The sequence below is a fragment of the Stenella coeruleoalba genome (genome assembly GCF_951394435.1).
Source record: "Stenella coeruleoalba genome assembly, chromosome: 2".
Classification (NCBI taxonomy): Eukaryota; Metazoa; Chordata; class Mammalia; order Artiodactyla; family Delphinidae; genus Stenella; species Stenella coeruleoalba.
This window is the reverse complement of record NC_137147.1, coordinates 35,776,144-35,803,252: the sequence shown is the minus strand read 5'-3', so window position 1 is coordinate 35,803,252 and position 27,109 is coordinate 35,776,144. Positions and strand designations below refer to the sequence as shown.

General features: G+C 42.3%; 1 protein-coding gene across 11 annotated transcripts in view; it reads left to right on the top strand.

The window, feature by feature from the left end:
• The window catches only part of FUT8 (fucosyltransferase 8), a 489,197-nt gene that overhangs the window by 150,849 nt on the left and 311,239 nt on the right, over positions 1–27,109 (top strand). For 5 of the 11 annotated variants that reach the window (XM_079912166.1, XM_079912161.1, XM_079912162.1 and 2 more), the window contains exon 1: positions 24,220–24,849. The exons of 3 other annotated variants lie outside the window; for them this stretch is intronic. The gene's annotated coding sequence lies outside the window, so the exon portion shown is untranslated. Of the gene's footprint in view, positions 1–23,184; positions 23,601–23,850; positions 24,850–27,109 lie in introns of those variants that run through there. 3 more of the 11 variants (XM_079912156.1, XM_079912163.1, XM_079912158.1) reach the window with 2 other exon arrangements.

The window sequence follows — 27,109 nt, the reverse complement described above, 5'->3', positions numbered from 1 at the left end:
ACAACTCCAAGCTTGATGGGACCCAGACCTGGGCCTGCCTGTCACCTCTAGGTAGGGAGGTGTTAGAGAGACAGCTGAGTTCCTGTGAAGAGTTTCATGTGAGAAGGAGAAAGATGCATATGTCAGTTACGCTCATGTAGTCCGGAAGAGTCTGGCAATGTTAGATTTCTATGTTCATTTTAATTGTTTTGATATCTTAACCTAGTAATAAATTGTCAGTTAATCATTTTACACAATAATAAAAGGTACATAAAACATTAGTGCTGCTTCCTGCTCAGGGCCCCCTCCCCAACATGGAGTGTTATTGAGATACATTTCATTCAGATAAGTTGGCAATTTTATCAGAGTTAGAGGACACTGACAATTATCCCTCATGCTGCTGCAGACAATGTAAAAAGCCTCCAAGTTCTAATTCCCTTTGGCCCCAAGAACATATCTTACAGAAGGAGCAGCTTTGGTGGCCCTGGAGAGTTTGGTCACCAAGTTTCATTATTTTGATTGAAGGGAAAGCCCATATTCCTGCTTTAGAACTTAGAGCCTAGGGGTCAGTAGATAGGGAGGTAAGTGATTAATAAATGTGATAAAATCGGCATTCCGTGTTAAATCTAAGCTACATGGGTATTTAACTCAGGTTTGTATAAGAACATTCTTGAATTCTTTCCAACTACCATGGAGATCAGAGTGTCCATGGAAAGCTGCCATACACAGACACTGGAAAGACAGAATCATTCCCAATTTCTGCCGTGTGACTCCAGTATGACCTTGCTGATGTGTCTGAGTTTTAGTCCCTTGATATAAGTGAAACCTCTTTACAAGGTTACCAGGTAGAACAGTACTTGTCAACCTTGACCTGGCGAAAAGCAAGAGCCCTTCTGAGGTTGTTGCAAATTCCTGAGAGATTTCAATCTCTCCTAGTGAGCCCCTCCCACCAAGTGCATGACATCAGGAGAAGCAGCTGTGAAGTTAAACAATGATGGGGTAATGCAACTCCAAAAAGGTTAGAAATCCTTAATAGCATAAGGTCCTAAAGCTACAGAGTAAAGAAATGACTTGACTTTATGGTGACTAATATAACAATCTCAGCACTTGGTTTGGGCGCTGTTGCCGAAGGAGGAAGGAGGGGGAAGGAAAGACGGAGCCGGGGGCGGAGGGAGAGCTGCCTCAGTTGTGACAGTTCTGCTAGACCATAAATTAAGTTAATTATTAGTACCAGCTGTTACTTATTATTTAATTCAGTAATGCTGCTCTGTAATTCTATAACTCTTAAGTTGGCAAACCACTTTGCAATGGAGCTGTATGAAAGGTCCTATATAAAATTATGTTTACTGTTTTTGTTATTATAGTTTAGGAGTTACTTGACCAAGCTGGTGTGGTCATGAATTAAGAAGATGAGCTGCTAAGGAAAAAGCTGAGAGAAAGCTGAGGTTTGTTTTAAGCCAGTTTGTCTATAATTCCAGCCACCAGGAACAGAAGGCCTGTGGATAAAAGTTAAATAGGATGAAATCTGCAATGAAGCCAAAGGTGTGGGTTCTAGTTCTGATTTTGTCGTCCTTTTGACTTTTAGAATGGAGATGAAATGAAAATGTTTGTCTTGTATCTACCTGCCCAGGATGTAATAGAGAAAAACTAGCCTCTGGGAGAGAAATAACGCGTTCTCTTAAGAAATGCATTAAGTAAGTGTCAGGTGATGTAACCCTTGAAGGTCTTCTAGCCACAACAATTTCACTTGAAAGCTATTAATTTCGGAAACAGAGGACAGAACACCCTGGAGTTTCAAATTAATACTCCCTCAGTACACCTGTGTTAGATAACGTTCAGGACTATAGGCAAAATAAGTCCACAGGACGATTAGGAAAACGTCTGCCTGTCTACGTAGTGAGTATACCTTATAGCATCAAAATTTTTCTTTGACTATTTAATGTAAAGAATTATGAAAAAATATAGTAATACTTAAAACTTTACAAGGAAAATTTTAAACAAATAAAAATAATATGTAGGAACACTAGAAAGCGGAATCATGTGAGCAAAGTTCTCACATTCAATAACTACCTAGTGAGCACCGACCTCCTGACATGCCAGGCACTATAGTCTTTTAAGGCAAGGCTCAGCAGCCTATGGCAAGGGGTCCAAGAATGGCTTTGGAAATAATTTATAGTGGTTCAGTATTTAAGCTGTGGAGAGGCAAATAGGGGTGCTACCCTGAGTTCATCCCAGCCTTTCCCAGCCTTCCTGCAACCTCATCCCCACCTCCACTCCCACTGAACTTCTGGAAGCTGAGAGATCATCCTTCTGGGGTCCCCCAAGGCTCATTCCAATAGGTTGGTCAAGTCTTCTGCCTTTCCTTGCAGCTATGCCCACTTCCCCGTTTGGTTCACTGGATGTCAGTGAAGGAAACCCTTGGTAGCTACTTCTAAAGGTCCTGATCCCCACTTTGGAGAGTGTTTCTAAGAGAATAGGATAGCCAGTGTCCCAAGTTTCCCATCTAGAGGCTCCATTTGCATCTGGAAAATTGGAAGTCATCTAGCTTGCTGGCCTGCTTGCCTGTACCACAAGGCGTGGATAATAATGGGAGGGTCTGGCAAAGTAGGACGGCTCGGTCCTCAGCTGTTACCCACTGAGTCCACACCATTGCTCAGGCATTGTAGAAGGAGGTAGCACAGCCCTAGCCCTTGATGGACTTGTAAACTCAAGTTACATTTTTACATTTAAAAGAGGAACTTAAAAATACGCAGGTTAATTCTACTTCCTAAATATTTATTGCCATTCATTCAGACCATTGAACACTAACTTTTTGAAACTCCAGTTCTCCTTGCACTCACTAATGAAACGTTCCCAATAATAGGCCTTTTCTCTTTCTTAAGTGTTCTTCCATGGCTTTTCCCTTTAAACTAAACTAAGGAAATATTATCGTAACTGAAATCTTTCCCTATTCAGGTAGAAATGAGCATTTAACTTAAAACTAATTGCAGGCCAAGCTTTAATGGGCCCTTTATTAGTAATGGTACCAGAGGAGCAAGGTGACTAGATGGCTGAAATTGGGCAGAACAAGCCTAATTATTTGCTTCTTATTCCATTTGACAATATTTGTCCTTCAAAAGCACATTTAATTATCAAATGGGGTAACTTGGTAGAATTTCAACATAGTCCCTGGCACGTGGGAAGCTCTCAATAACTTTTCTCTGCCCTGTTTCCCTCTTCCTTGTGCCTTCTTTGCTTTCTGCAGGCACCCATGTCTTCCAACTCATTATGAAAAAAATGGCTTGAACTCCTTCAACTGTTCTCAAATGAAACCCGTCTCTTTGGTATGCCTTTCCTGGTCTGACTCCCCTGATAACCTTGATGCCACCCCCTCCAGGCTCCTCTGCAGCCCTGCTCTTCCAGTAACCCCTTCTCTACGGTGTATCTTCATTACCGTCATCAACTAATGCATTCCTTTTTTAAAAAATTAATTTATTTTATTTATTTATTTTGGCTGCGTTGGGTCTTCATTGCTGTGTGTGGGCTGTCTCTAGTTGCGGCGAGTGGGGGGGCTACTCTCCGTTGTGGTGCGCAGGCTTCTCATTGCGGTGGCTTCTCTTCTTGCCGGGCACGGGCTGTAGGCGCGTGGGCTTCAGTAGTTGCGGCTCGTGGGCTCTAGAGCACAGGCTCAGTAGTTGTGGTGCACAGGCTTAGTTGCTCCGCGGCATGTGGGATCTTCCCGGACCAGTGTTTGAACCTGTGTCGCCTGCACTGGCAGGCGGATTCTTAAGCACTGTGCTGCCAGGGAAGCCCTGCATTCCTTCTTAAAGTCCAAAAAACTTTCAATGCTTTTGCTCCTTAAGTTACCGGTTATCTTCTCCTACATAGCCAACCTTGAAAGAGTAGTCTACCCTCCCTCCTTCCAATTCCTTATCTAAAATCTACCCCTTGCCTCTTGCAAGCTGGCTTCTGCAGCAACTAAGACTGCTTTCCCGGAGATCAGTAATGACTTCTTCTCATTCCTCTTCCACCTGTTCATGGCATGTGATGTGCTTAGCTACTCTCCTGATTAAATTCTTTTGATTGCCTTTATCTTTATCTGCCACTCTATCGTTTCCCGTGTCAGTACCTTAAATGCTGCTGTCCTCAAGTACCCATTCTTAGTTGCTCCTACTTTGCTCGATTAGTGCTTCTCAATCTGGATGCACATAAGAATTACCTGGGAGCTCTTTTATCCTGCAAACCCAGATTAAATCCAATCAAGTCTGATTAAATCCATACCAATTAAATCTGATTCCTGATACCACCAAGAAATTGGATTTGATTGATTGGGGGTTGAATCCTGGCATCTGTCTTATTTTTTTAAACAGATGCTTTTTTAAAAAAAAATTATTTATTTATTTTTGGCTGTGTTGGTTCTTTGTTGCTGCACACGGGCTTTCTCTAGTTGTGGCGAGCGGGGGCTACTCTGTTGCAGTGCGCGGGCTTCTCATTGCGGTGGCTTTTCTTTGTTGTGGAGCATGGGCTCTAGGCACACAGGCTTCAGTAGTTATGGCACGTGGGCTCAGTAGTTGTGGCTTGCAGGCTCTAGAGCACAGGCTCAGTAGTTGTGGCACACGGGCTTAGTTGCTCTGCAGCATGTGGGATCTTCCCGGACCAGGGCTCAAACCCGTGTCCCCTGCACTGGCAGGCGGATTCTTAACCACTGTGCCACCAGGGAAGTCCTGGCATCTATTTTTAACATGCTCCTTAGGTGATTCTCAAGTACAGCCAGGACTGAGAACCACAGCTCTAGAATAATCAATTTTTATCTTTAGGTCTTACATTCTCCCGATACATAGACCCAGATTTCCAGCTCTTTGCTGAGCATCTCAGACTGGATGCTCCACAGCACTTCACTTTCTGGGTGATCCGAATGAAACTCATGTTCCCCATTCGAAGAAGCTCTGTCTCTATGTTTATAGGGCTACCATTCTCACATTATCCCAAGCTGGAGACCTAGAAGTCACCCTTAAAATTTTCTTTGGCTTTGCTGCTCAATTCACTTATTTGCCATGCCTTGTAGATTTTAATACTGACCCATTTCAAATCCATTCTCCCTACCACCATCCTATGCCCCATTTTAGGAGCTTGTTGCAGTAACTTCTTACTTGGCATCTTCACCTTCAGTCTCTTTCCTCTTCATTCCATCCTCCACATGCTTGTAGAAAGGTCTTCCTGGAACACAGACCTGATTGTATCCACTCAGTAACCACCACTGGGGGGGAAAAAAACCACCATTGGATTACGCTTACCCAAGAATAAAGCCCAGATTCTTTAGTGAGGTGCTCACAATCTGACCCCCGTTCTCTAAAACCACTCTCTTCTAGCCTAGATTCCCACCCCATGAGGTTCCCCATAGTGCAGTCATGGTTCCTGAATCATGACATATATTCCTTCTTGCCTTTGCTTATACTATTCTCTCTGTCTAGGACTGAATTCAGCTCAGATGCTTCAAACAAAGGGACGACTTACAGAGATACAGTCAAGGTAAAGGGAAGCTACAAGAGTGGCTGAGACATCCATAGAGTAACAGAGTGGGATGCTCTTATTTTCTGTAGGCTCAAAGGCCAAGGGGGTGAAATACCATTACCACATCTCGGTGAGAGCTGAAGCCTTGGAGAGAGGGCCATCACTAGGAACTGTAGGCAGGGAGGGTTAGAGCCACTGCCAAACCACATGCCGTAGCAGAGAGGGGACAGTGAATAAACACCCCAAACTCTCCTCCTCCCGCTAATCTCTGGCAGGTGTCTTTAATTGGCCAAACTCAACTAGGAGCCAGCCAACCACCAAGAATGGTCAGATGATGCAGTCTATTGATTAAAAAGTGGGGCAGAGAGAGGCAGAGAATAAATGGTGGTATGAGGGAGGGGGAAATTAAATGGAGGATAACCAGGTAATCCCCATTTATATATAGTAAAATCCCTTGTGTCTTTTAGCACACAGTTCAAATGTCACCTATTATGTGAAGTTTTCCCTTATTTTCCTACCCCAAGAACCAGTTATTTCATTCCTCTGGTCTCCTGTAGCTGTTGTTACGTCTCCGTTATTGCAGCTATCAATCTGACTTATGATACGATTATTTATGTATCTGCATCCATCTCTTGCATCATATTTTGTGCTGCTGGAGGAAAGGGATAGTACTTCATTTGGTACAGTGTATTGCAGATAACAGGCACTCGATAACTGTTGGTTAAATTTAATTGCACTTTCATGTTATCTCCTCCTCAGCCTCTGTCAGGGAGATTCATATGCACTTGTAAACCGCAGTCCTCACATTTTTTCCCACTTTACATAAGAGTTACTTTTTTGGGTCCTACTTCTGCTTCTTGCTTCATTTTCTCCTTCTTCTCTTTATTTCTTAGGTTAGGTACTTTAGACTGCAGCTCATCAACAAATTGTTGGGAATACTAACGTCACCGATCCCGGCAAGGGTCTAAAAATCTCTAGCTTTATTTTATGTCTAAGTGGTACATATAGAACTTTTTTCTTTAATTTACACATGTACCAAGCTTTAAAATGAAGTCCCAGAACCCAATTTTTTGTTCTTCATTGGACTTGAAACACTTCTGAATAGGAGTTATGCTTGGCTTGACATGTTTTGCATCTAGAAAAAGCTGTGCGCTGCTCTGTTCTTTATAAATACCAATAGTGAGTGCAGCGGACAAATTTTTACTGGGCAAACACTACTCTACATTGGTGGTTTTGATACATATTGAGATTTTTATATGAAAAGGAGTATTTTTAGACCCAATGAAAATATTATTTTCATTATGGTGTTGATAAGATGGAAATAATGGCAAAAATTATGATTCCCATAGCAGTTCAGAGTTTTCATCTAAAATATTGAATTTTCCATCTTACGAAGCTCAACTTTGGTCTTTTTAAATATCTTCCTTCTCTGGGACTTCCCTGGTGGTGCAGTGGTTAAGAATCCACCTGCCAATGTAGGGGACACAGGTTTGAGCCCTGGTCCGGGAAGATGCCACATGCCGTGGAGCAACTAAACCCATGTGCCACAACTACTGAGCCCACAATCTAGAGCCCGCGAGCCACAACTGCTGAGCCTGCATGCCACAACTACTTAAGCCTGCGTGCCTAGAGTCTGTACTCTGCAACAAGAGAAGCCACCGCAATGAGAAGCCTGCGCACCGCAACGAAGAGTAGCCCCCGGTCCTGCAACTAGAGAAAGCCCGTGTGCAGCAACGAAGACCCAACACAGCCAAAAATCAAATAAATAAATAAATAAAATTTAAAAAAAGAATAGAACTTCATTAAAAAAAAAAGTCTTCCTTCTCTCTCTTTAACAAGCTCATTCCTTCCTCTACCTTCTTAAACATATAGAGCACAGTTATAAGAGCTGTCGATAATAGCAGCTTTAATGTCTTTGCCTACTAATTTTATCACCTGTGCCATATCTGGCTCTGTTTCTATTGAAGGATTTATTTGTTTTCCTCATTCTGGGGTTTCCTGCTTCAATCTGAATGCCTGGTTAAAGAAAAAGTACCGATAAAAAATTGAATCACAGGCATTGTGAATTTCACATTGTTTGAGGCTGGACTTTTTTGGGGGGAGGGGGTTTATTCTTTTAAATATTTTTGAATTATGTTCTGGGACACCGTGAAGTTACTTGGAAACAGTTTGATCTTTTCGAGGCTTGCATTTAAACTCTGGTGGGCAGAAGCAGAGCCGCCTTTCATATAGGGCTCACTTGGCCTGCTAATGAGGCAATGCCTTTCTGAGTACTCAACACGACACCCAGTGTGTTAGAAGGTTTTTCCATTCAGGCTGTTGGGAATGTGGATTATTTCCAGCCCTGTGTGAATGCCAGTAATTGCTCCTTTCAGGTGTTTCTCTTCCTGTCCCCAGGTAGTTTCCTCACACATGTGTGCTGATCAGTATTCAGCTCAAGACTCAAGAGGAAGGCCCTGCGGAACTCTAGAACTCTCTGTCTCTCTCTGTGCAGCTTTCCTACCCTACAAATTCTAGCTACCTTAGCCAATCTGAATTCTTAACTTCAGGGAAGCTGCCAGGCTTGGTGGGGTTCCCTTGCCTGTACTGTAGCCTGGAATCTCTCTAGGCAGTAAGCTGGGGCAATTATAGTTTCACGTCATGTGCTTTTCTTCTTTCAGAGATGACTGTTTTGTGCTGCATGTTGTCTAATATCTGAAAACAGTTTTTTATATATATTTAGTCTGGTTTCCATTTGTTTAAGATAGAGGGTAAATCAGGTCCCTATTACTCCAACATGGCCACAAGTGAAAATCAGTTTTTATTTTTAAATGGAAGATGGGGGAGTATATTGAACCAATTTGTATCAGAAAAATAAGCTAGAGTTTGGCCATGGCCCAGCCATTTCTCCTTTTTTTTTTTGCGGTGTGCGGGCCTCTCACTGCTGTGGCCTCTCCTGTTGCGGAGTACAGGCTCCGGACGCGCAGGCTCAGCGGCCATGGCTCACGGGCCCAGCCGCTCCGTGACATGTGGGATCTTCCCGGGACCGGGGCACAAACCCGTGTCGCCTGCATCGGCAGGGGGACTCTCAACCACTGCGCCGCCAGGAAAGCCCCATTTCTCCTTTTCTTAGCTTTACTTTTCTCATCTAGAAAATAAAGAGGTTGGTTTGTATGATCATTAGGTTTTTCCCTGTCTCTTAAATTCTGTAATTCTAAATTAAGCACAGGTGTATCTTTGCAGAGACTTGATATATAGTCTCCGATGTGATAGTTAAAAGATTTGTAGTTATGGAACTCCCACTTTGCCATAGTAAAGTGAATTTAGAAGAGAAGATTAGTGTTTTAATAGATGAGTCTTTAGTTATGAGTCCTTAATAGAAGGAGTCTTTAGTTACAGACCTGGGAGGGACAATTACAAATCCCAGAGCACACACATGTAAAATGACCAAACAGTTTGAAGAAGGGGAAATGTGTAGGAATATTCTTAGTTTCATTATTGTTTACAGGGCCTGGTGCTGTGTATTAGATGGGTGTTCAATAAATATCTGTTGAATAGCTCAGTAGTACTTGAAGCCATTTTCCTAACAGGGAGAAGTAATTGAAAAGCTTTTATTATAGCAAAAGTTGGAAATAAACAAAAAGTCGATCAATATTGGGATTGGTTAGTGGTACATTCATGCAATGAAATATTATACTATAGTCAAAAGTACTGAGCCAGAGTGCCATGCACTAATATGGAACGCTTCGAGAGATTATATTATTAAATTAAAAAAAAAGATCACTATATATATTTTATACTCTTGCAATAAAGAAGGTTTTTAAAGGAATTAAATCTGTTTTAAGGCAACATATACATACATGCTTGTATATTCAGAGAATACATCTAGAAAGATATACAAACTGGTGACACTGATACCTCAGGGGAGGAAGATTAGGAGACAGTATGGAAGAGGGACTTTTCCATATCCTTTGAATTTTGTTATGTCCTTGTACATATCCTTTGAATTTTTTTAATGATGTGTATATGTTATCTAGTTTCAAAAATTTTGCTACTGGATATATATATGTACACTTTTTTTAGTGAAGTAACTGAAATACTCTAAAAGGGTTAGATTTCCATAAAGCAGTCTGGGAAATTTCCCCATCTCTAGATTATGTGTTTAAAGGAACCAGACCACACCTACTCTTTCTACTATTACTCTAGGAAAGTACAGGTACCTCCATGGCTGTGATTAATTTCCCATTCCTTATGAAAAGAATCATCGTGCTAGATACCTAATGACTGTGGAGCCTAATGCCTACTTGAATATGGGTGCTTGAGAGAACAAGGCCATTTGTTTCTAATGGTCCTATATACATTTTATGGTGTTTAGCCTTTATAATCTAACCCACCCATCTTTCTGGCTTCCAGATGAGCAACCAAGAAAGTACAGGGTGCAGGAGCTGGACAGTGAGGCTGTGAGATTCACAATATGTTAACTCATGGCCCGTTTGCTCCATTCCAAGGCTGCAGGTAACATGTAAGTGTGCTTAGAAGAGAATGAAATAACACCCACCAAGTGGAGGTGCTACCTTTTATGTTTGAGGGAGAGAGTTACATCTCTGGCAAGCTATCTTAAAGGAATGACTTCTAGGCATAACCTGTGTTCCTATGAGTGTCTGATTCGCCTCAGGTAAAACCCAGCCAAATATTTCCTGGAAGACAGGGGGAGATATGTGGAAACATGTGCAAATCCAAAATTAAAAATCCATGGCTCATAATGTAAGTCAGAGAAAGTGCTAGGATGCCCAAGGCATTTTCTTATGACTCTGTTATCTGCTTTAAAATTTCTGGTGCTGTTGCTGGTTTTGAATTCTTGAAACACTAATGTAGCAAGTAGATAGTCAGTGCCAGAAAGATGGCTCCGAGGTCCAGCCAGCCAATGAAAGAATAGGAAGAATAATATTCCTGACTTCACGAAGCTTATTTTTGTCATATGTGGGATATTACTGTGTAGAAATTACTAGAACACATGAATAACAGGGAGAAAAGCATTCGTGGAGGGGGAAATGCTATTTAAAACGGCAGTGTTTTTGGTGGATTATGCATTGGCCAGAAGAGTCCTGCTTCCACCCGTCCCCACCCCCAGTCTGAACCAAAGCTCAAGAATTTAACGAAAGGGAGGCCTCTATTGGGGGTGCCAGATTTAGCAAATAAAAATGCAGAATGCTCAGTTAAATTTGAATTTCAGGTAAATAAAAAATTTTTTAGCATAAGTATGTTATGCAATACTTGGGATGTGCTTATACTAAAAAAATGATTTGCTGTTTATCTCAAAGTCAAATTTAATTAGACATCCTGTATCTCATCTGCGAATCCTAGCTGCTACACAGAGTAGGAGTAGCTGTATTATATGTTGTTGTCTTTCCCTCACCTCTTGGTTCCCTCATGGTAAGATGAGTTGCTAGTGACACACTGCTCACAAGTAGGGTCCAACCAGGGGTGAGAATACAGCTGATTTCTTGTTATGCTGCAGAACCAAAATGGAGGAGCAGGCTATAAAGTGAATTAAGAACTCAAGAACAGCTGTGAGACAGATTCCCCTCCCCCCCACAAATTAGCAGATGGAGGTGCCCTTATAATACACAGGATGAAAGACGAGCTTTTGAATCTGGATATTAAAGGAAAAGGTGACTCCAGAAGGCTTGGAAGCCTTGAAGAAATTCTATACTATGGAAATTCTCGGAGTCAGTGAAGGTGGAGGTTCCATAAGCTAGGAAAATGAATGCCTGTTCTGTGGAGTCAGGCTGAGGGAGCTCCTGGCTTCATGCCATGCAGGCTTCCAGAGCCAGAGAACACGGGGTGGGGGGTGAGAAGACAAAGGTAGTAACTAGGATGCATAGGTGGATTTGTTCAATGAATTGTGGAGGGTCTTGGAGACCATGTTAAAGATTGGGGCCTTAATCCATGAAGCAGTGGGGCTCCTCTGGGGGTTCCTGAGCAGGAAATGGCATGATCAGTGTTGTGCTTTAGAAACATTAATCTGGCATCCTCTTATAGAGGGATTGCAAAGTGGAGGCAGGATGATCATTTGAGTGGAGATTCAGTCAGGGCCATGCTAGTTCTATGGCATCTGTGTGTGAATTAGAGGAGGATGAGATGCAGATAAGCTCACTCATTTTGGTAAAAGACTGTGCCAAGGCATGTGGTTTGGTAATTAAGTCAGGAGGTGGATTTTAGCTCCCCATTATCCTCTCAGCCAGTATGGTTGTTGGTTAGTTAACACTAGTGGCTTAAAGCAATAAAGGTTTATTCCGTGCTCATGTCACAGTCCAATGCCTGTAGGGTGGTTTTCCTCCTAGTGGACACTCAGGGATCTGGGATGCCTACCTTTTTCTTAGCGTGAGATCATGTGGAATATGCAGGCTCCAAGATCACCGAGGCAGGGGAAGAAAGAGCTGGAGATTTTCACAGGGGCATTTATGACCAGACTTGGAAGTGACTTAAATAAGTTCTGTCCACATCCTAGTGGCTAGAACATGGCTCCAACCTGACTACCAAAGAGGCTGGGAAACATAAAGGAGGACAGTAACTTGAGGTGCTCTTGAGTCTAGAAAGCTTTGGGAGATGATTCTAGCAGTTGGAGAAGATTGTAGGGATATTAGGGGAAATCTGACACACTTTATTCAGTTTTCATTTTGACTGTAATAAAAAGAGCAATATCCTTTCTTTTGTGCAAAGCAATTTAATGAGTATCCATACCCAGCAGTTTGGTTTTTCTAGAACTATATAAGTGGAAAATTATGAGTCATGAATACAGGAGGAATCTCCAGATATTACATGGTCCATGATACTGTCAGAGCATGACTGACTTAAGCCTAAAACCAAAATACCAAACCAAACAAAACCCCCCAAAATCAAAACTATTCAGGTTAGTTTCTACCTGTAAAAATTGGTCTTAGTTCACAAATATCATATGATATCACTTATATGTAGAATCTAAAAAAATGATACAAATGAACTTATTTACAAAACAGAAATAGAGTCGCAGGTGTGGAAAACAAACTTATGATTACCAGGGGGAAAGAGAGGGGGAGGGATAAACTGGGAGATTGGGATTGACATATACATACTACTATACATAAAATAGATAACTAATAACAACCTACTATATAGCACAGGGAACTCTACTTAATACTCTGTAATGACCTATATGGGAAAAGAATCTAAAAAAGAGTGGATATATGTATAACTGATTCACTTTGCTGTACAGCAGAAAATAATACAATATTGTAAATCAACTATACTCCAATAAAATTTTTTTTTAAATTGTCTTCATCTGCAGCTGATAGTGGAGTTCTAGATTTGATGTGATGAATGTAAAATTTATCCCAGGTCCTTTGATGAGCAAAGTGGTAAGTAGTAATTGGGAGAGAGTGAAGGAAGGATAAAAACTCTCCTACCACAAAATCAAAGTTATCTGTGTGCAATCCTGTTTACCAGAGCTTCACTTAGCCCCCCTGCTACTAAGTTAAGCTCATAGATGACAGATATACTCTTTGAATATTCAAAATACTATTACATGGGCTCAGACGATAAAAATAGACTCCTGACTAATCAGAATTTTGCCGTATTGGCCAACATCAGCCCTGCTATACAGCCAAGGACACTTTAAGGGCATGGTTGTGAGGAAGCATAACTATAATGCAGACTTTAAATACATATTTCAGACTCATCCCTATCGTGTCCATATGTCTTAGGCTTTTCAGGAAAATTCATATTTAAGTATTAGGTTTAGTTGTTAGGTTTAGTTTCACTCCACTTGGTGAAAAAAATATGGCCACCACAGCCATATCTATCTGGGAGGAGTTGGTACATTCCTTCATTGTAAGTTGTGGAGGAGAACTAATCAAGCACATTTTCTCTTAGAGGCACACAGAATGTTAAAAGTGAAAAGACTGTATAGATTATTTTATTAGGCACTTATTTTTAAAATGAAGAATACTCCTATAAAAGGAAAGACAAAGTTAATTGGATTTCTTCTATTATTTAGGAATGTGGACATAAGTATATATAAGGTTTCCTATGATCCTTTAAAAATAGCTATTAAAAGCTATTAGAAATTTATTGGAAACCATTTGCAAGATCTAGCAACATGTAAAGACAAAACTACTTTTATTTAGTCAGATCCTTTCTGTGGAAATAAATTCCACTTTCTTCATTCATTCACTCACTCATCCATTCAGTCAATTACTATTCATTGAGTACATCTAAGAGGCCAGGCACTATTCCAGACGCTAGGGATAACAATGATAAATCCATCTGATTCAGTGATTGTTATAATTTTGCTTTTTTGTAAATGAAATATTGAGCCTGACACAATGAAAAGAATATTTGGTTTGGGATCAGAAGACCTGAATTCTAATTGTGGTTATACTCAACCATGAATTATTTTAATGGTATCAAATAATGATTCACTCAAGCCTCAGATCTCACTTATCTTTAGTCACTTTTTCACCTAACCAGTTATAATGTCTTTTATAATTTCTAGAATTCACCTCCTGCTATCCATTTCATCTCTTGGTTATTTCTTAAATTATTGCATCCAGAGCCATGCCACATATGATTGTGTAGGTCATCTGCTGCGTGTGGCAGAGACATTAGTTCCAGTCTCCCTTGTTGTTAATTCAGAGCTATATGACTTCTATTGCTACTATTTATATACTAGACATTCGTAAACTCTTTGTTTCAACACATGATAGCATTTGCTTTTTTTTTTTTTTTTTTTGCGGTATGCAGGCCTCTCACTGTTGTGGCCTCTCCCGTTGCGGAGCACAGGCTCTAGACGCGCAGGTTCAGCGGCCATGGCTCACGGGCCCAGCTGCTCCGCGGCATGTGGGATCTTCCCGGACCAGGGCACGAACCTGTGTCCCCTGCATCGGCAGGCGGACTCTCAACCACTGCGCCACCAGGGAAGCCCAGCATTAGCTTTTAATAAAACTTGTTTAGAGATTAGCTTTTAAAATGTCTGTCTTTCCTATGTGAAGACAGTTTTGTCCCATTATCGTAGGGCTTTTACCTTTTTGCTGTTTTTAAAAGGAGCCAAGTGTTGCATTTACACAGATTATGATTTCTTCTTGTGACCAGAGCTCACCTTGTGATCAGACCATTGTAAGGCAGGCAAGTTATTTAGTTGGTGGGGAGCTCGATGGTCCACGTGGAGACAAACTCCAACACAGCCCACCTGACTTCATAAACAAAATCAAGACTGACATTTACTAGAAACAAACTTACTGGACTGGGGAATTTCATAGGCCAATATGAAGGCTGAGATTGAGTTGAATTGCTAAGTAGAAGGATAGAGTTGTAAGGTCTACATGTGAACATTAGAGGGATTAGTGGAGTTGTAAAAAATTGAAGGAGAAAGCAAGGAAAAGGAGTACAGCTGGGTACCAGAGATGTCAATTCTTGTCTGCCCACCTCCTGCCTCTACTAAAGGGTCTGCCATGCTCATGCCCATACTCCCTGCTGAAGGGGCAACCTCCACGACCTTGACACGGTAGTTTGGATCAGAAGTAATACCTGACTGAAGGCCAGAAGATCTATGATGTAACTGAGTAAAGAAAGACGTGAAGACCCAACAAGATTTCCCTCTCTGGAAGTTGAATGGACTTCTCAGCTGTTTGACATGTGAGTGTAAGAGCCCAGAAGACTGGCAATGTATTTTAAACTTAAATGATCAACTTTGAAATACATATAAGTTAGCCCCACTTGACCCTATCTGTGTGAGTTTACAAGTCTACTTGTAAATCATGCCAGCACAATTTATAGGGGGTTGTTTTTAAAATCTTTACTCTTTGTTTTAAATACCAAGAGTTGTGTTGTAGCATGTACTGCAGAAATGAAATGATATTCAGCCTTTGGTCCAGGAAATCTTGTCAATCATTTTTTTTTTTTCTTCCTGAGATTCTGTTTTCATGTCATCTTGACCGGATTTAGATCAGATAATAACAGTAGTGTTCACAAAGGCTTGCTTTAGCTCAGGGTTTTTGTAGAGATATAAATGGCTAACATTTATTGTGTGCTTACTCTGTGCCAGGCATTGTTGTTAGGAGCCTTATAAGTAATAACTCAGTATACAGTCACAACAACCCGATGAGGCAGATAACATTATCATTCCCATTTTACATGAATGAAAAAATAAGACAGAGGTTTAAAAACTTTCCCAAGGTCTCATCACTATTAAGTGGCAGAGCAAGGATTCAAATATAGTCAGAATCTACGTTCTGAACCACAACTCTATACTGCCCTGTTCCCATGGAAACTGTAGAAGATCCTGACTAACCAGAGGTTATTACTTTCTTGATTTTCCCCTTGGCAGGTCTATGGCAATGAAAATGAATGAACTCATTCAACAGATATGCTACATAGCCGTGATCAAGACAGGCAGGATCTCTGCCCTCAAGGGGCCTTCTGGTATTTCAGACTTTTGTCAGTTTGGTTAGAGTTAGTTTTTCCCCTCAGAACCCAATGTTTCCTCGGGTGAAGTCATAGAGTTTTTGCCCCTGTAAAGTGGAACATTGGAACTTTGGTGACTTCAGCGAAGCTCACTCTTACTGGAGCAAGTATTTATAACATTTTGACAGGGGTAATTATTTTTTTGGCTGGAATTTTTCTCTCTGAAAAAATTCTTTCTCTTTCACCTATCCCATCCTTCCCCAGACTATAGTTTTAGTTTTGGTTTAAAATTTTAAAGTATAGTAGTAGCATGTACTTGTCTTTGTTAGATTTCTTTCAAATGTTTTCAAACATTTTGGGATTTGTTTCTCTTTTTGCAAAGCATTAACAATCCAACTTAACTCAACATAATTTATCAAACTACTATGGCATTGTATCAGGATTAGGTTCAGTGGCATGTAACAGAAAAACCTAGATGATCGAGGCTTAAATAAGATAGAAGCTTATTTCTTTTTTGCATAAAAGAATTTTGGAGGTAAGCACTCCAGGATTGGCATGGAGGGTTCACAAATTTGTCAGGGAGCCAGCCTCTTTCCTACTCACTATTATGCTATCCCTAGGGTATGGCTATTCTCCTCGTGGTCCAAGATGGCTGAAAGGGCTCCAGTCATCATATCATGTCCCAGGTAATAGGATGGAGAGTAGGCAGAAAAAGAGTATAACTCCTTTCTTTTTATGACTTCTTTAAAAAAAAAATAGAAGTCCCAAATAATGCTTAGATCTCAACAGCCAGAATTTAGTAATGTGGCCACAGCCACTGCAAAGGAGACTGGGAAATGTAAGATTTTAGTTGATTGGCAATAGGACCATGAAGGAACGAGAGAATAGATAAGAGAGGGTAATATGAAATCTCTGCCACAGGTACTTTTCCTGTAGTTGGCATTTGATAAAAATTTATTGATTCATTTTTATAAACTTGACAATTATATTCTTAGAGGTAGAATTCAAGTTGTCAATAAAGATAATGAATCTAAGATTTTCCCTTTTTATTTTATGATATCATATAGCATATCATTACATTAACTGCATCTAAAGTAAACTCACCTGGAATTCGCTTATGCAAAATGGGAAATATATAGGAAGAATATGGGGGAACCCTTGGAAGAGGCAAACCTAAGCAGAAGGAAAGGCAGAGATTCTACCAATGGTCAAGAAAACCTGGAACTGGGAATTCCAGTATAACAAAGACATTTTCTGCATCTTCTCTGCTTCCTGTCCATTGACTGTATTTTCTCAATACAGAATGTACTTTTTCCACTTGGCAAAAAAACATGTCCAATGACATTTCCCAGATTTTATATCTAGGTGAGACTTGGCATGACCTCTCTTCCAAAGTCTAAAAATCTTGGAGGAATGGCTTCCTTGGCTCATCTTGGGTCTGATATCCACCTCTTGAACAGTTAGCTGTGGTCAAGGGGACAGTCAGCGGTAATATGACTTCTCTAGCTGCCTTCATATGATAGAATTGTGAAATGGGAGGAGTGTTTTTATAGGAAAAGTGTATACTGGCTACACAATTGTATAGACTTCACTATAATTATATATTATGGAAAAACATAGGTCAGCGGCCTGAATTAAATGATAAAGGAGAACAGGATCTATCTTAATGAAAAAAAAAGTTGATTTAGCAATGAATAAACATCCTTTGATATGGCTGCAATATATAGAATGTTTACTATGTGTCAGGCATTTTGCTAAGTGCTTTTTATTTTTTTATATAAATTTATTTTATTTTTGGCTGCATTGGGTCTTTGTTGCTGCACGCCGTCTTTTCTCTAGTTGTGGCGAGTGGGGGCTACTCTTTGTTGTAGTGCGCGGGCTTCTCATTGCAGTGGCTTCTCTTGTTGTGGAGCACGGGCTCTAGGCATGTGGGCTTCAGTAGTTGTGGCTCACAGGCTCTAGAGCTCAGGCTCAGTAGTTGTGGCGCCTGGGCTTAGTTGCTCTGCTGCATGTGGGATCTTCCTGGGCCAGGGCTCAAACCCGTGTTCCCTGCATTGGCAGGTGGGTTCTTAACCACTGTGTCACCAGGGAAGCCCACTAAGTGCTTTTTATATGTTGAGTCACTTATTCCTCACAACTCTATGAGTTAGAGATTGTTATCCTCTTTTACAGATGGAAAAACCAGGGCTCATGGAGGTTAAGTACCTTTTCCAAGATCATATAGCTAATAAGTAAGCTACTTTTGTCTTAATTTCAAAGTTTTTAACTACCAGGGTAATATACTGTCTCATTACTTCTCCATCTTGAGTTGGAAACTATTGTCATTTTTTTAAAAGTTTAATTTAATTTTTTTATACAGCAGGTTCTTATTAGTTATCTATTTTATACAAATTAGTGTACATATGTCAATCCCAATCTCCCAATTCATCCCACGCTCCCCCCCTCACCCTGCTGCGTTCCCCCTTTGGTGTCCATACGTTTGTTCTCTACATCTGTGTCTCTATTTCTGCCCTGCAAACCGGTTCATCTGCACCATTTTTCTAGATTCCACATATATGCATTAATATACAATATTTGTTTTTCTCTTTCTGACTTGCTTCATTCTGTATGACAGTCTCTAGGTCCATTCACGTCTCTACAAATGACCCAATTTCATTACTTTCTATGGCTGAGTAATATTCCATCGTATATGTGTACCGCATCTTCTTTATCCATTTGTCTGTCAGTGGGCATTTAGGTTGCTTCCGTGACCTCGCTCTTGTAAATAGTGCTGCAGTGAACATTGGGGTGCATGTGTCTTTTTGAATTATGGTTTTCTCTGGGTATATGCCCAGACTACAGTCGTTTCTGATGAAGCAATTATTAGGTTTTTTTCCCCTTCAGTTCTGCCATAATGATGCTATGTGAACTTCATAAATTTTGTAACATACCTGGGTCTTCTCTTCACCTGTAAAAAGACTGAGTTGAATCAAATTACTTTTCCCCCTTGTTAATGCAAGTAATATTTTATTTCTGAAGGCAAGAGTATGAGCTATTATATTTTTAATTCATCCAATATTTTTGAGTGCTTCTTGAGCTAGATCTGTGTTAGGAAATGTGATGAAATTAATGATATTCAAGGTGTATTTTCTGCTTACAGCATTTTGGAGAAGCAAACAAGCAGAATTATTATTTTGCAGATTTAGAAGTCCACAGAAGATTAGCCTTCAGGAGTGATATAACCTTCAGCTCAATCATATCTTCAAGTGTTCTTCTCTCTGTTTGCCATCCTTAGTGTGTCGACTTCATTCTAAGTTTAGTTCCTCTTGTGGTTGTTAGATTGCTGCCAGTGGCAATCTGGGTTATAGGCTGACCTGTTCATACCTGGTAGGAAAGAGAGAATCTTCTCCCCAAAGCATGGGCTCAAAATCCTTCCCTTCAGTTGATGGGACCAGTTTACCCCAGGACTACAATGGTTTTCAGGTGTAATAATTAGGGTAGTCTAGGACCTAGCATAACTTAGATTCTAGGTCACACAGCAATAAAAACAAAAAAACCCCCAAATCTCAGTAGCTTAAAAACAAAGGTATAGTTTTTACTCAAACTATATATCCATTCTGACTTGATAAGGGTGGGAGGTGGGCTGTTCCACATTGTTCTTTCTTGGGGACCTAGGTTGACAAAGGCTGTATCATCTTCAACAATACTGGTCTTGAGACTGGGGAAGAGTAACACTAGATGGACTTATACTTGCAATTAGGTGTTTTATCTGGAAGTGACACATATCACCTTTATCCACAACCCACTATAGACTAGTGACTATAACTAGTCACATGGTCCACCGAACTACAAGTGTTGGGGTGGGTGGCAGGGATGTAATCTCTGTACGTGCCTGGAAAGACAGGGTAAGCCTTACGAGCCTCTACCATACAAGGGAATTCATTTACTGATTGACTCAGACTAATTGAGTTGCCCTTCTGTAGCCGGAGGTTGGATGGTTACCTAGAAAACAAACAAATAAAAATAAAAACAAGGAACTCAATAAGGAAGGAACAGGAGTAGATGTTGAATAAGAAATCAACAGTGTGAACTATCTGATACTTTATCCTAATGGAGAAGACAGTAATTTCAGCCATGCAGGCAAGGAGGGATAGTTTGGCCAGTTTCATCAGTCTTTACATCAGTCACTTTATTTAACCTTCTGATTGGAAAGACTGGCTTTGGCTCTTTAACGAGTAGGTGTAGTTAGACAGAGTTTCTATTTAAGGAGTTGGCTCAAAAGTGACTTAAAATATTTATTGGATTTGAAAGTATGGACTGTTTTTCCATATTTCATTGTTGTAGTTACTACCAATGGTGTGTCAAACTAGCTAGGTTTATTGTTTTAGAACTGGCAAACAACTAAAGTTTATCTAGTCCAACCCTTCTATTTTGCAGATGAGAAAACTAAGGCCGAAATTGGTAAAATGATTATCTCAAGGTCACACCTTCTTGCATGTAGTAATAACAATGCTGTCCTTTGGATGATTTGCTGCAAAAAGGAATCCTCTAAGTAAAACGTAGCTAGAGCAACAATTAGAAAACAAGAGCAATTAAAATTTATCAAGAATGTTTCTAGGGTGGGCTTCCCTGGTGGTGCAGTGGTTAAGAATCCACCTGCCAATGCAGGGGACATGGGTTTGAACCCTGCTCCGGGAAGATCCCACATGCCGCGGAGCAACTAAGCCCGTGCGCCACGACTACTGAGCCTGTGCTCTAGAGTCCACAAGCCACAACTACTGAGCCTGTGTGCCACAACTACTGAAGCCTGTGCGCCTACAGCCCGTGTTCCCAACAAGAGAAGCCACCACAATGAGAAGCCCGCGCACCGCAACGAAGAGTAGCCCCCGCTCGCCACAACCAGAGAAAAGCCCGTGTGCAGCAACGATGACCCAATGCAGCCAAAAATAAAATAAAATAAAATAAAATGTTTCTAGGGCTGATATTCAGTTGGTCCACAATGACAGAGATGGAGAATTTTCTAAACTATTTGGTAAGTAGCTGCTGCTGAACCTCCTGAGAGCCTCTTCAACCTTTCTCTCTGATCCCCCCAACCATTGTAATAAGGGGCCCACCTCAAAGGGTTGATTTGAGAATTAAATAACGGAGGTAAAGAGCTTATTATGGGGCCTGGCACTCAGCAATATTACACCTCATCTATTATTTTTATTATAGTCATTAATGAAATGGTAGTCAATTTCAAACTAGTTCCTACATGAATGTTCAAAATTTTGGAAATGTGATAGTATTCAAGTTCATTAACTTTGATCTAGCTAATCTCTCAATAAAATGGCCACTCATGTACTCACTAACTTTCATTTTGATCTTTTCCATTGTCTAATGGTTAATTCCTCCTCACCCCATCCACAAGACTCCACAGCTCTAGTTGATGACTAAGAATTTCACGCAGGCTTATGAAAAAGAATAAAATGTATGGACAAGGTTCTATTAGTTCTCAGTACAACATGTCATGAAGAATGTTCTGTACAATGATTAGTTCTCAGTACAACATGTCATGAAGAATGTTCTGTACAATGTTTTGTTGAGCAGAACTTGCCTGTAAGTTTTCAGATAGACAGAGATAGGCGTAAAACCTAGTTGGTGAGGGAGCCATGGAGGAAGTGGTGGAGCAATTCTACTTGCTCAGGCAAATATAAGAAACTAGGGATGATGAGAGGCAGAGGCAGGCAGCTGGGGTAAGAAGAGCTAGAGGGCCTAGAAGCAGAGGGGGAGGCTGGAGCTTATGGAGAAAACAGCCTTTGACAGAGATGTCTTCTGGTGGCCAGAGATGTTTAGAATCTTTTGGGGATATTTTCTCTGTCAGAAATTTAACCTAGCAAGAAGAAGGCAGAGTTTCAGTAATTATCTCTCTTGTGAGAGTAAAAGAAATGTTTTGTTTTTTTTCGGTACGCGGGCCTCTCATAGTTGTGGCCTCTCCCGTCGCGGAGCACAGGCTCCAGACGCGCAGGTTCAGCGGCCATGGCTCACGGGCCCAGCCGCTCCACAGCATGTGGGATCTTCCCAGACCGGGGCACGAATCCACGTGCCCTGCATCGCCAGGTGGACTCTCAACCACTGCGCCATCAGGGAAGCCCCAAGAAATGTGTTTTTTAAAAACTGGAATTGTTGGGAATTTTATGGAAATTCATTATTGGCCTGGACCTCAATGTGTAAAGATTGGTTCTCACAAATCAGTTGTTTAACTGATACTTCCAGTTCTGAGGTGGCATCTAACTGCTGGGCATGTCCTGGAAAGGGCTTTGATAACAGTGTTCTGTCAGAGGCTGTGACGCACACTGACTCAACAGAACACAATCCTAATTGCTGAAGAACTAGTTTTTGAGTATATTTTAGAGACACCAAAGTTATTTGGTGTTTCAATATATATTATGCCACCCTATTAAAGTGCACTAAATCCTAGATGAACATTCCTTGGACAGAATTTTTTATTTTTTTTTAGCAGAAGGAGGTAGAGAATATAAATATTTCAATGCCTAGGTTTTTGGAAAGGAAAAATGAAGCCCAGATTAAAAAACTCAGATGTTTTGAGGCAAATATAAATTAAAGCTTTGAAGTTGGAGATCTTAAAATATTATACAAGGTAAGCTTTAAACATGCTTGCTAAAATATTTTTTTAAAGTGCTGTTTAAATTAAAAAGTAAATATCCACTTCATCTCTGACTTCTAAAAATTACCTAGAGTTTGACTGATAAGACTTTGGCTTTAATCTATCTTACTATGTCATAAGCCTAAAACTTCTGATAATTTCAAACAACTAAAGTATGTGGCTCTTACAGCAGAATTTTGCTCAATTTATAAGCTTAGAGCAGAAACCTCTTCAGTGGAGGATAGCACCCATGGGTTAGATAAATGATGGTTGAATGATGGTGTCTAAACTCTGAGCTAGAGTATCATTCTGGCTCTGCCAGTATATTTTTGTGTGACCTTAGCTAAGTCAGTCTACTTTTCTCTCAAATTTCTCTTCTTACAGGGAGATAACAATCATAAAATGACTGGAAACTACCACTTCGCTGACAGCTTTTTGTTTAAAGGTCTGAGGATAAATACCAGTCATAAGGTCCAGCAAACCTCTTTCAGAGGAAACTGAACTTCTTGAGGACAGGAACTTTTTTCTTCTTTGAATCAGCAGCATCTTATTTGTATTTCTGTAATACAGTTTCTGGCCTATAAAAAGGTGTCAGTAAAAATGTAAATTTATTAGTGTTTTTAGGCAGATTGCAGTCTTGGCAGACCACTGCCTCTTAAGTCTCTTTTCTGTGATCCGTTCATACTCGGCATGTAAAAGGTCGCCGCTCTTTGCTCTGGGATAAGTACCTAAGGCATTTACTTAAAAACACCCAAGTCTAGAGAAATAATTTTTTTGTGTTTAGGGCACCATTTCCTTTCCCAAGGTATTGCACCCCAGGCTTGGGATCTGGGTCCGCAGGCTACAGGGAAGAGTTCGGTACGGGAAGCTCATCCTCCCACCCTCTGATTGGCCGGCTCGCATTCCACTCACGCGGCTCGCGTCTCTGATTGGCCTCCATGGCACTCCCCTCGGCCCGCGACTACTTTGTGTGCCTGGGCTGCGCGATCAGGTCCTCCGGCTCAGCTCGCCGTCTGGGCTTGACTGGTCTAGCTCTTCGGCCCACTGCTCTGCATCGCGGGCGCCAGGAATTTCCCGAGTCCGAGCGGTAGGAAGCATCCTAGGGAATAGCCCCCTCCCCCCCGCCCCATGTTCTCCTTCCCGTACTGAATAAACTTCCGCTTCGGAGGGGCTGTTGCAGCCGTGGGTCGGGGGAGAGGCCAGGCACCGAACTCGGGCCCTCGTGGCGGCGGGGGTGTGTGTGTGTGGGTCTTTCTGTCGGGGTGAATGTGGAAGACCAGCTCTCACAAGATAAAACAGGGCTTCGCTAGTCGCATGTGGCTGCGATGCCATTCTATGATCGTGCTGCAAGCTGCAGCGGAGCGGCCAGACCTGGGCTGCAGGGGCTGAGCAGCAGCGATCACTCCTGAAAAGTAGCAAGGAGCCTGCTCCAGATCTCCAATACCAGTGCTCCTTAGGGCCGCGGGCTGAACTGGCACGGGCCAGTCCGTTTCCCGGCGGTAGAGAATACGGCATTCCCCGGAGGTGGCGCTCCCTGGAGTGGAGAGCCCGGCTCCACTCGCGCCCCCTTTAGCCTCCGGCCTTCAGGCGGTAGAGGGCGGCCTACGCTCGTGTCGGAGCCGGCGCCCGCGCGCACATCTGCTGCCCTGCTGGAAGTCTCCGGGTCCCGCTGTAGCCCGCAACTCAGCCGGGCGGTGGATGCTGCGACTACGTTATCAACGGGCGCGGCGAGAAGGGGGCAGGGAGAAGCCCTGGCACATGCCGGGGTCCCCGTAGGTGGCAGCGACCAGCGCATGCGCGCCTTCTCCTAGAAGCCTGGAACGCTGAGGGGCGCGCGCCCCCATTCGCGCGCGCACGCTTGCGCTAGCCGAGGCTTCCCCGCCTGCGCTCGTTGTCAGAGCAGCTCCGGCGCGTGCGCGTGTTATCTCCGGCCGACCGGAGTAGCCGGTTTCCCTCCGCTCCAGGCCCCCGCCCGCCGCCGCCCCCTCCCAGCCCCCGGCCGCCCCGTCCCCTTCCTCTCCTTGCGGAATGGGGCCGGCGTTGCTCGGGGTCGCGCGCCCGGGACCCGGCTCACGCTCGGTCTCGCGCTGTCAGCGACTGCTTGGCTCGCGCCGCCTCGCGCTCTCCCTCAGTCAGTGGCGCCTAAGGCTCCGTTAAGCAGCGGCGGCGGCGGCGGCGGTTCCTGTTTCCGTTTCTTCCTCTCCTTCAGTAGGGAATAGCATCCTCCACCCAGCCACCCCTCCCACTACCCCAACGCGGGGCAGCTGCGGCTGAGGGCTGTAGCGGCGGCGGCGGCGACTGGGGAACTGCGGAGACCGCCTCTGCTCCCGCCTCGGGTAAGGGGGCGTTTGGGAGCCGGCCCCGCACGTCTTGGGGTCTGGGGCTGGGCAAGCGCGGGATCTCAGGAGGCTCTGGGGAGGTGCCTGACGGCCGTCGCTGCTCTTTTTCCCCAGGCAACCCCCCGGGCCTGTTGCTGCCACTGCTGCTGCTTATCCAGCGGCTCCGGGGAAAGTGGGGAGGGAGCCCCCGGGACCCTCTGGTGGGTGCCTTTGCGGTGCCCGGGGGGCGCGGGCAGGGGACTAGGGGCGCCTGCCGCCCCGGCAGGGGCGTGTAGCGGCGCGGCGGCTGCCCCCGGCGTCGCGCATCCTTGGTTAGGGAAGGGGCCGAAGCCGAGGAGAGGAGAAGGGATGGGGGCGGGGGTGGGAGGTGTCCCTCTTCTCTCCAATACACCTACCTACCTTTTCGCCAGCAACTCGCTCCATGTTGTTACAGACAGTGGGGAAGAGCATTCCTGTGCGTTAGGGGCTTTCGTGAGTGGTTCTCCGGCTGGAAATCGGGGAGTGGACCCGTGCAAAGATCCGCTCCCGGCGAGGGGCCAGTGCCAGGGCAGTGCACGGTGTGAGTGCCGCTGCACCCCCGTTTGATGTGGAAATGATGAGTTTGCGGCTTTAGAGTATCCAAACTTATTTGGGAAGGTTAAGTGAGTCCCTATTTATTAGTTAAAGGTTTGCCCTGCAAGAGTGAGTGGGCTGTCGTGTGCAGCACCTGTTTTTCACTCACAGTGGGGTTTGCAATCCTCAGCCCCACAGAACGTCGGAGATGCAGTGTATTTCTTAAGTTAAATGGCAGTATCGTGGTTAAAATTTATCCTTGGTGAGCTTTAGCGTTTTGCTGTATATTACTTTTGATTGAGGCCTTGGATAGAGGCAGGGAGAGGTGGTGTTTCTTCTTCCCATGTTTGAATTAATTTACAGTTGACTTAAGCCAACTAAAGAAAGTGGACCTGGGAAAGCCAGAACCTCCTAAAGAAACCACAAACCTCAAGGGAACGCAGACCAAATTTCAACAAAAGTTTTCTATCAGTTTACAATTAAACTCATCACAAGTAACTGAACTTTGGCTTGGCTCTCTTTAGAAACTGCAGGCAAGGTTTAATTATAGTTTCTTTATCCCCTGTTATTCTTGGGGTTAAGTGCATATTTATTTTTTTTGATTAAATTTTGTCTTTATGCATACTTCTTTTAAAGGGTGCATCATATAGGAAACATTTTAGGAGAGAAATTTGCAGCACTGTAGAGTTATACTGAAGTATAAGCTGTATTCTCTCTTCTTCAAAAATAACTTAAAATTAACCTAAAATCCTATGCCGTATAATAAGGCTGCATACATTGCTAGCCTTGTGAAATATATCATAAAGTGTATATAGAAAGTCTTAATTACTTGATTTATAACTACTACAATAGTAGGGATAGGATGGGAATTAAAACATTTGAAATTGTGATTTTACAGCTTAATATGTAAAAATGCGGGGAGTTAGAAACGAATAGGATTTAAGGAACATAGAAGGATGGTTTGGAGGCATGAATTTTCTTTTCCTGCTTTATAAACTGAGAATTCTTGAATTGCTGAACAGCTGGAATGAAAGTTGCATAGATTGCAGAAACATGCAAAATGTGTCTTTGATCAAGTAGTGAGTTAACATGAAGAGTATGTTGTGGTTTATTAGGCTAGTGATCAAAATAATTTCCATAAAATATAGCATCATATAGATTGTACTTTAGGATGTTCTTAAATTGAAATAGTCACTTGAAGTTGTTTCCCTACAAGTCAGTTTTATTTGAGACATATGGAATTGAAAAAACAGTACCTCTGATTACATTCTGCAGCGTTTGGTTACAGATTTTAACTAGTTATTTTAAGGAATTGGAGTGTCTTTAAAAGTGGTGAATTTTGAAATTGCTAGTGGCTTGGAAAAACTTGTGTTTCTTACTTGTTTGTTTTTTTAAGTGCAGTTATATCAGTAGGTTGGTCTGGAGGGGGAGCTAGTGCCAAAGCAAAGCATGGCTTAGTATATGTTTGAACTTTTAAAACACCCCAAACTGGATTTTTATGACCAGAAGAAACATAAACTTAATTTTTAGTTAAAAGAATAAGGGAATTTTTATATGGATGTATGTCTGTAGATCGTTATTTGTGGAGTATATATATATATATATATATATATAGTATATTACAAATTAGTTAAAAATATCTTTCATGATCTGAAATAGTGGGAAGTAAATGCGTAACGTTTATTGAATTTCTGATTTAAAATCT